Below are 11,309 nucleotides of genomic sequence, written 5' to 3' on the forward strand. Positions count from 1 at the left end.
TCTAAACCACAAATCAATATGACATGTCCAAAATTGCAAATTAATAATATAATAATGTAATAATTTAATATGCCATCACACTTGTTAACTTATAATAAAAAAATAAAAATAAAAATAAAAATAAAAATAAAAATAAAAACTAATATACTAATTACCTTAACATAACCAATCCTAATTACCTAACATAATAAAGGTACAGCTGACTTCTAAAAGATATAATATAATAATTGAATAACCAAAATATAAGTAATAATAATAAAGGTACAATATTATTACTGTGCAGTAGAAACCTTAACAATTACTAATGTGTAATATATACCTTAATAACTATTACACGTATATATCTATATATATAAATCTAACCATCCATTCAACTTATTTAACAAAATAAACATATAAAATAACACCCAAAAAAAAAAAAAAAAAAAAAAACAAAACAAAAATTACGATTAATAAAAAAAAAACTTCTACTAAATAATTTACCACTTAAATAATAAATAAATACACACTCCACAAACAAATCAAATAGTCAAGTAGATACAAATAATAATAAAATAAAATAAACACTAATTAATTAACATTTAAATGACAAACAAATAAAATCCTAAAACAAATGCACAAACAATTCAAATAGCCATGTAGATAAATAAAATGAAATAAAAATAGATAAATAAAAGCCTTTAAAATTTAGGGGTATTACATACTTCCCCCCTAACAAAGGAATTCCTTCCTCGGAATTCACCTTGTACCTTAGTTCAGCAATTCTGGAAATTTTGAACGGGTAGTATCTTCCTGTTCCCAAGTAGACTCGGCCTCATTATGATGGCTCAACTGAACACGCACAAGTGGAATAGTCTTGTTGCGAAGTACTTGATCACAACGGTCAAGAATACGACATGGTGGCTCGGCATATGTTGCATCCGACTGCAACTCAATCTCGCCAACATCTATATGCTGATAGCGATAGTCATCTCACAGAAATTTTTGCAACATAGACACATGGAAGACATTATGGACCTAATGTAAATGATCCGGAAGTGCTAACCGATAAGCTATAGCTCCTACTCGATCCGTAATCATAAAAGGACTGACAAAACGTGGTGACAACTTCCCCTTCTTCCCAAAGCGCATTACGCCCTTCATGGGAGACACTTTGAGTAACACTTAATCCCCCACCTGAAACTCTAAACTGTGAGTACGACGATTTGCATACCTCTTCTACCTACTTTGGGCAGTGCGCATACGGTCACGAATAAGAGCAATCTTCTCAGAGGTATCCTTAATAAATTCAGGACCTAGAAATTTGCTCTCACCAACCTCTAACCAACAAACAGGAAATCGACATGGTCGGCCGTAGAACGCCTCAAATAGTGCCATACCAATAGTCTTCTGAAAACTATTATTGTAGGCAAACTCTGCAAGTGGCAAATAATCTTCCCAGTTGCATTTAAAATCAAGGACATAGGAACGAAGCATATCCTCCATGATCGGATTAACCCTCTCGGTCTGCCCATCAGTCTGAGGATGATAAGTAGTGCTAAAATGTAGTTCGGTACCCAAAGCCTGCTGGAAACTCCCCTAAAATCCCGATACAAAGCTCAGATCCCTATCTGATATAATAGACATTAGTATGCCATGCAGCTTCACAATCTCTGTAATGTAAAGCCTCGCTAACTGTTCTGAAGTGAAATCAATGCGAATAGGCAAGAAATGAGCTGATTTAGTTAACCTATCAACAATAACCCAAATAGAATTATGGCTCCTGTTGGAATTTGGTAATCCCTCCACAAAATCTATAGAGATACTCTCCCATTTCCACTCCGGTATAGGAAGTGGCTGCCAAGAACCAGGCAGTCTCTAATGATCAATCTTGACCATCTGATAGGTACTACATTTGGACACAAAGATGGTTATGTCCCTCTTCATACCTGCCCACCAAAACTGTCGCTTCGTATCTTGATACATCTTATCTCCACCTAGATGGATAGAGAACTCAGATTTGTGAACCTCCGTCATCATATCTTTTCTCAAATCATGAGCAGAAGGTACTACTAGGCGACCTTTGTACCTCAAACCCCCATCTGCCCCAACAGAGTAAAATGGAACATCACCAGAAGCTAACTCCGTAACTCTATCGATGCACTACTGATCCACAAGTTGTGCCTTCAATACTTTGTAGATGATAGTAGGTGTATTTACTATGCACACCATAAAAGCATCAGACAACTCATTTACAGTCTTCAAAGCATTCCATTCTGTAGCAAATATTGCAGAAAGACTGGCATTAGGCGACTGAGTGCATCTGCCACTACATTCGCTTTCCTTGGGTGATACTGTATAGCGAAGTGGTAATCTTTCACAAACTCCAACAACCTACGTTGTCTCATATTCAGCTCCTTCTACGTGAAGAGGTACTGTAAAATCTTGTGGTCACTAAATAGCCTGAAGGATTTTCCCAACAGATAATGCCTCCAAATACGTAAAGTAAAGACCACAGCTGTTAACTCCAAATCATGCGTTGGATAGTTAAGCTCATGAGGCTTAAGCTTACGAGACCTATAAGAAACCTGTCACTTCTTCTGCATTAAAACACATCCCAGACCCTGCAAAGAAGCATCTGTGTAGACAAGATACTCTATCCCACTCTGGGGAGTAGCTAGAACAGGTAAAGAAGTCAACTTGTTCTTCAATGTGTCAAACGCAGTCTGACAATGCTCATCCCGTACAAATGGTATCCCCCTTCCTAGTCAGATGAGTGAATGGTCCCGCTATTTTTGAAAAACCCTGGATGAATCTGCGATAGTATCTTACCAATCCCAAAGCGTGGTGGCCCATAACCCACAGGTCCCAGGATCAAAACCTAGCTCTGATACCATTTGTAATGACTTACTCCACCACATGGTATGATATTGTCCGCTTTGGACCTGAGCCCGCACGGTTTTGCTCTTGGGCTTTACCCCAAAAGGCCTCATACCAATTAGAGATGACACACTTACATATAAGCACTTCACCTTTCCTCTACTCAGGCGATGTGGGACTTGTGCACCCGTAGCTCGCCAGTGTGGCAGCCTGACAGTGTCTCTCGCACCCGCCCATGGCACAACAGCCCATAGGGTCATCACATGAATTTTGCGAATGACATAGTGAAGAATATGCTGGTGCCTCCATATGACTCTGAAAGGCTCAAGGAACTTCCCTTCAAGCAGCTCTTAGCCTTTCATGCCCAAAATATTTACAGGGTAAGGTCGTCTTACCTCCTTTTACTCTTGAGTAATGTATATTCCTTATCGATAACTAATAATTTTACTTGTGCACGTAGATGGGAGCATACGCTAAAGAGCTATCTCTACGTACCAAGCTCTCCGAGGAGGCTATACTAGCACTGGATGCAAAGTTGACAGCTGAAAAGAGAACTTGCAGAGAGGTTGAAGTTGTTTGTATCAGAGAGAAAGAAAGGATCAAAAGGCACTTCCAAGCTAGACTAGCAATTGAAAAATCTTCTGTTATGGAGGAGTATAAGGCTTCAGCCAAATTTGATCGGGTCAACGCAAATTATTTTTTTTATTTATGGTTTTGAAAAGTTTAGACAACAAGCTATGGCTACCTATGAAGACATGGATTTTCAACATTTTCAACCATTTGCTCCTGGAGACCAGAGTCCAAGCAGTTTACCTTAGAATGGACCTTCCTAAGGAGGATCAAAAGAAGGAGGACCGAATCATAAAGGATGAGATTAGTAGAATCCAACCCTGGAGGCCCACAGCAGTGGGCATTTTACGTTTTGAATATGTAAATGTCTTTATTGCATTTCCCTAAAAACAATGTTTATAACTGCTCTGAGTACGACTCTATAGTTTTGCCGACATGAGTTGGGCGATGCTATTTATTTGTTCTTTTATGAACTTTATAGCTTGCCTCCTCTTATTAACCCTTTTAATGCAGCTCATTTGAGTATAATCCTTTGTAGTACAAGGCTAAGGGCCAGGAGATTCATTTATCTCGAGTCCTTAAGTGCAACACACTTTTTCCTTTTTGTGACAATCACTTATAATTCAGGGACACTAATCACGGGATTCATTCAACCCGAACCCTTATAATACGGGCCGTTTAATGTGAATCCCTTTTAGTACGGGGATGAGAATTACGGGATTTATTCAGCCCGGACCCTTATAATACGGGGCACATTAATGTTAGTCCCTTATTATACGAGGATAATTTTATATCTACAAAATAGATGAAAATATAAATTTGCACAGCTAATGTGATAAATATCAATTTTATTGATAGTCGAACCGAAGATTTACTTACAGTAATGAAAAGAAATAATCTAAGTGACACAATACTAAAACGAAACTAAAATCAACACTCACTAGAAGTAGCACTAGACAATATGAAATTAAGGACACGTACAAATGTCTAATTCGACTAATAGTACTTTCTGAGGTGCTCAGCATTCTAAGGATGGCCAAGTTGCTTCCCTCCTAATGTTTCTAGCTAGTTGGTGCCTTGTCTCTTTGTTTGAATAACCCTATAAGGGCCTTCCCAGTTGGCAGCAAGCTTACGCTCGTTTAGTTCCTTAGTAGCTTGGGTGACCTTGCATAAGACAAGATCCCTGGGCTCGAACCTCCTTTCTTTCACCTGAGAATTGTAATATCAGGACATCATTTGCTGGTATGCTGTAACGACCCTGGATTTTTCAACCCAGTGTGTCCTGTTATGACCCGAACTGGATCCAAGATACGGAAGCTAGAAACAAGAAAATGGTCTCCCAAGGCACAACACACCTCTAAGACCCTAAGATGACCTTCCATGAGGTCACAAAACCCAAAGGAATAAGTGCGGAAGCAAGAGATCCGAAGGATAACAATTAAGCCCCCGGGGGCAAAATGGTCATTTCTGAGAATATAGATTCGGGTGCCACCGAGCACACCGATGGAGAAACAATGAAAAACTAATCAAGATGGACTCAAGAATCACATGATTCGGAGTCCGGACGAATGAGAAACGGCAAGATGAAGAAGAACGAGCACTTGAGGCTAAAAGGGTAAAATGGTAATTCTAAACTGAATTGAATACCCACGTGTACACCATTGGATAGACAATGAAAAATTAACAAAGATGGACTCAAGAATCGCACAATTCGGAGTCCGGATGGCAAAGATATCAAGTCCCGAAATCAAAGGAAGGGAAACCCTATCCCGGTTCGAACCAAATCCTGACACTATTTCACTAAAACTTGAATAACTTGAGCTACAAATGGAATCTGAATCTCTAATTGGTACCATTGGAAAGCTTATTTTGACATGGTCAATTTAGATAGAAGAACGGACCAATTCCAAGTTAAAACGAGTGAGATATGGCCTATTGAAGAAAGGTGTCTGAAGCAGGAACAGTAACCGCGAGTGCTCGCCCAAAACCCGCGGGCGCCCGCCCAAATGGGCAGAACCATGGGAAATGGTGTGAAGCAGCCCTGTGCATGGAGGGGGCCCACCCAAGACCCGCGGGCGCCCGCCCAAATGGGCAGAACCCTGGGTCAAATACAGAAACAGTGTTTTAGCAGAAAAACGAGTTTGCGACGTGGTTTTCAAGGTCAAGATGACATTTTTCGGAAAAACACGAAGAAAAAACTCCCCCTAAAATCACATTTTCTATGTGATGGAGTTAAGAATGGAAATTATTTCCCAAAGTAAATACCCAAAATGCCCTTAAGCTAAAATTTTCAACAAAAAGGTGAAATGAATCCGTAGGAGGCTCAAAACACAAACGAAATGGTTTTTCATGAAAATGATCATTCACGCAAATGTAACTTACCTATTAGGACATGCTACAATGGTCCATGACTTAAAAATACCACCGATGCAAATTCCGACCCCCCAACGGGCAAAAAGGCAAAAATGGAACTTGGAATGAAAGCTCGGAATCCAAAAATACAAAACGGGATCAAATGACCGTTTAGCCCTTGGCCACACTTCAAACATGATTTATGAGACCCTATGAAAGAATGAGAATGGAATTCCCACACTCGATGCAACCATGGTGAAGCAATGACTTGCGATTTTTTAAGATTTTCACAATATTTCATGAAGTTAAAAAGTACATAGAATACAATATAATGGTCATTGGCCTCCGGCCTCATCTCATACATATCAATTACATTGAAAGGAGCATACTTAAGTACACATTACATACATGGAATCAAATATACATATTTTGACATACAAGTCTACAAAATGACATTTCATGCTAACATTTGCATGAAATGGAAACTTGAAAGCTACACGACATCCAAGGAATGCTAGGCTTCACGAACCAAGTCTTCGTACCTGAAATATGCCCCAATATCGTAGGGGTGAGTAACATAAAGCTACTCATAGGAGATGAGCATACATCGACCTAGCATTGTACAAATTTATCACCTTAAAGTGAAACATGTTAAAGGGGTTCATGCCACCTAATGTCTATATCGAAATGAGACTCAGGGAGCATCCTAAGCTACCTTAGAGTGTTTCTAGCATAAATCACATCATCTATGCCATTTAAACAATATGGAAGCACGTTATACAAAGCAACAAGATATAGGTTCTTAAAGGTATTAACTTGCAATCTTGAATACAGAAACAACTAGAGTGATTATGTCACCTAACGTCTATGTTCTAAATAAGTCTAAAGAATCATCCTAGGCCATGTTGAACAATCAAAACGCAAATTACAACTTCAATGCAGTCTAACCACATAAAAGCATATTATACAAGGCAACAAAATACAATTTCTTAAAGCTATCAGCTTTAAATCTAAAGCACGAAAACAACAGAAGTGGGTCATGCCACCTAACGTCTAAGTTATAAATGAATCAATAGGATCAATCCTAAGCTTTATTAGAACGTCAAAACACGATTTTCAATATCGATGCAATTTAACCAACATTGGAACTTCCAATACAACGCATAAAGGACAATTTCGCAAAGTTAACGTCATGTAACTTAAAATGGAACAACAAATAAGAAACAACAAGTTACAACATCTTCTAGTTATCAACTTGAAAATGAAATGCGAAATCAAACAAAGTGGATACTCGGACGTCACGCCGGATCAGACCAACAACATAGTTACTTTAGGGTTACTAGCCCATGGGTAACCTCCCTATGTGCGCACTAGACTACATAGAGGGACTATCCCCCGTACTAGAACCACGTCCTAGCCATAGCCAAACAACGGCATCCCCAAGTTTCTAAAATCAACAAGTTATGCAATAACGCATATATCAACAGGAATATGCAAGATAATGAATAGGAATATGCAAGATAATCAACTATCTACCAAGCACAACCAAATTTGGAAACCTATACAATACATGCTCTAAGTCCACAACTAATATGAGATGATAAATGTCGAATCTTCAGTGTGCGATTCATTACACGCTATGCATGAATGATGTTAAATATGAAGTGTGCAAATCATTATGCAAAATAACAATATATTCAATATTGAAAACATAAGCTCATGAGTTTAAATACAACAACAAGGTAGAACTTTAACTAAATCATGCTAATTTAAATCCCAAGGTTCCAAAATAACTTCAAATAGTCCCAAATTAATATATACTAGTAAACAAGTCATGGCGAATACAAATATCAAGTTAAAACCTTAATTAAGCTAATGGGACCACAAAATATTTTAATTAATTCTTTTAATTAAAATCTCTAGATTTTCAAACTTAACCGAATGCTCTCAAATTAACCTATGTTGGAAAACATGCCAAGGACTAATGTAATATCACATTACAAGTTTATTTTATTCAATTTACGGCCATGCGAATTAAACTTTCACTAAAGTTAAATATAAAACAAAAGTAATAAATCCCAATTTAATACATGTGAACAACCATACCAAAACTTAATTTTCTAGCATGCCACAATACAATTCCAAGTTATATATCACCATGAGGATTAAATCTTAAATATGGAATTTAATTAAATAAAAGGTTTCAAAACCCAACCGATTGTTATAAATCAAATATATGTGAAATTATATGGCATGTAAATCAAGAATATCAAGTCGGAATTTAAATGGAGTGAATAGTGCACTCGGGGTAAATTAATTAATAATTACTAATTTTCAGAACACCTCCAATTACTTTCAAATTCAACTATGTTGGAGAGCATGTTAAGGCCTAATTTAATATGCTAACACATATTGATTTTGAGCTAGTTAAGGCCACATGATTTAATATTTTATTCAAGATAAATATTAAATAAAATCTTTATGACTTGTTCAAATTCCCTCAATTTAATATATGTCAATGACCATATTATAGAGTATTATATTACCATGCTACATGTTTAAAACAAGTCATAAGCAACTGGGAAAATCAAATCCAATACAAGAAAATTAAATAATAAAATCTCTAGATTTCATATTTAAGCATGCAATCTAGTTGTATAAGCATCAATAGCATGTTATATAACAAGAATTAAACCTATAACACCTCCTACCTCAATTTGAGATGAAAATCTCAAATCTCCACCGAATTGAAACGGCTCCGAATCTGACGAAACTCCTAGGTTTTGTCGATAACAACACGATCTATATGAATCCCCAAGAAGCCCCATGAAAATCCAAACTTGACCTCAATCCTGAACTCAAAATTTGGTCAAAAATGGTTTCTAATAACGGGTAATGGTAGAGCACGACAAGGCGAACAACAAATGTTAAGGCCGAAGACTTTTCATCAAAGAAAAGTGGATCAAAAGAGGAGAGAGAAAGTGGCAGCCATGGGAGGGAGCTTGGCCGGCCATGGGAGAGGAACAAGAAGAAGAAATCTAATTTTTTTGTTCTTAAGTCCCATATTTATAGTAAGTCGCAAAAAATGCCCCGAAAGGGCCCCGCTAGGTTCGGAAAAGTGGATTTTGAGCAAACACTCTCAAACGGCAAAACTCCATGAACAAAAAAGATTCAAAATGAGAAAATATGAACAACGGAAGAAACGGCGTCGAAATCCAAGTCCCGAGCAGAGAGATGTGCCCTGAACAAGTTCGGCGGCAACCGGGTCCAGAAATTCCGAAACTGGAGAAAAACGACTAGAACGGAATTCTAAGAGTACATGACTCGACAAAATGTGAAAATGAATGCCACACGAGGATCCAGGCACCAGAAAAGATATTTTGCAATAACTTTCGTTAATTGCGTAATGGCCCCTACAAAAAGGGTTAACTGCGAAACTGCCCTAGAATGAAAATATCTTCCAAAAGATATTTTCTTAGATACCCCTAAAATAAAATATCTTCAAAAGATATTTATGAAAAATACCCCAAGAAATGAAAAAGATTCTGAAGAATTGTGCATCTATGCCCCTGTGGACATTAGGAGTAACTAGAGTACTTTCTTGCAAAAGTAAAGATACGTATTTCGAGGAAACCACTCAAGTTGAAGACACGTGAAGTCAAAAACTAACTCCGAGCATGAAAAGTGAGGTTTTGCCAAACAAGTGACAAACGGGGAAAGGACAGAATAGGGAAAAAGACGAAACAAGGAAAAGGACGAAAGACGCATAGTATCCGAAAAGTGAAAATGCATAAATGACTTGGTCCTCAAAGGAAGTTGTCAATCCAAGGAAAAAAAGTTTCAGAAACCATTTCTGAGCACTCGAGATGACACTAAGCGACAAGAAACAGAGCTCAGAAAAGAAAATTAAACGAAAAAATTTTATCCGTAAAATTTCAGGAAAAAGAAAAGAAAGGCAAATGACGGGGTCGTTACATATGTTGCCACCCTAACTTGGGCTTGCTCTCTTCTTTCTTCCACTAGATCCAAGTTGATTAACAGTTTTTCTTCATTCTGGAAGGGGTCGTAGTTAGTGGTTCTGAAACTTGGTAGACCAATTTCTATTGGAATTACAGTTTCAATTCCAAAAGCTAGGAGAAAAGGAGTTTCCCCTGTTGGGTTTTTAGGGTGGTTCTATAAGCCCATAACACGTTTGGAAGTTCCTCTGTCCATAACCCCTTTGCCTTTTCCAGTCGCTTTTTGATTAAGTTGAGTATTGTCCTATTGGCGACTTTAGCCAACCCGTTGGCCTGCGGATAGCCGCGAGAAGAATAGTGATTTCTTATTCCTAGCTGATAACAGAAATCCTTGAAAGTATCGCTATCAAATTGCTTCCCGTTGTCCGAAACAGTAACATGAGGAACACCGAACCTGCATACTATCGATTTCTATGTGAAATCCTTGACATTGTTTGCTATGATCGTGGCCAGTGGTTGGGCTTCCACCCATTTGGTGAAATAGTTGATTGCCACGACAGCATGCTTGGTTTGCCCTTTTCCTGTGGCTAAGGGGCCAATCAAGTCTATTCCCCATTAGGCGAAAGGCCATGGGCTGGACATCGGTACTAGCTACTCTGGTGGTTATTTAGGAACATTAGCAAATCATTGACATTTATCACATTTTCGTATGTATTCTAATGCATCCCTCTGCATGGTAGGCCAATAATAGCCCTAGCGGATTACTTTATTGGCCAAGGATCTGCCCCCTACATGGTTCCCGCAAACTTTTTCGTGTATCTCCTTCATAATATAATGAGCTTCTTCATTTGACAACTGACGTAGAAAAGGCAAAGAGAAGCCTCTTTTGTAGAGAGTTCCATTCACAAATGTTTATTATTGATGTACTTTATTATTAAGTTTGCCCACTCTAGCCCTGGTTCCAACTGGTTTATTTCCTTGTATTCTTCCAATATACTAGGCTCTTCCAAGTACTCAAGTGGTATAGCCTTAGTATTCTTAAGCTCAATTACAGTTGCTAGTTGAGCTAATGCATCTGTATTCTCGTTCTCTATTCTGGGTATTTGCTGGATCATGAACTTCTTGAAGTAACCAACTAGGCCTCTTACCTTCTAAAGATACAATTTCATTTTGTTATCTTTGGCTTCGTACTCTTCATGAACTTGCCCTGCAACTAATTGAGAATCAGTAGACACCTTCAAGTGTTGCACTCTGAGAGCTTTTGCCAACTTCAATCCTGCCACCAAAGCTTCATACTTTGCTTCATTATTAGCAGCCTTGAATCTAAATCGAAGTGCATACTTTAGATTCTCTCCTTCTAGTGATATAATCACTAATCCTGCCCCACAGGCTCGTGCAGTTGATGACCCGTCCACATAAAGTGACCAAGTATCGCCTAACTGGGTCTCAGGATTCATTTCAGAGGTTATGACCTCATCTTCTTTTTGAGGGAAAGAAAGCTTTGCCACAAAATCAGCAAGTGCCTGACTTTTTATTGCTACCCTTGGCTTGTACCTGATATCGAACTCACCA

The sequence above is a fragment of the Cornus florida genome, unplaced genomic scaffold, assembly GCF_030987335.1.
Source record: "Cornus florida cultivar Cherokee Brave unplaced genomic scaffold, ASM3098733v1 CherokeeBrave_3.0.0_Hap2_Chr04, whole genome shotgun sequence".
Taxonomy (NCBI): Eukaryota; Viridiplantae; Streptophyta; class Magnoliopsida; order Cornales; family Cornaceae; genus Cornus; species Cornus florida.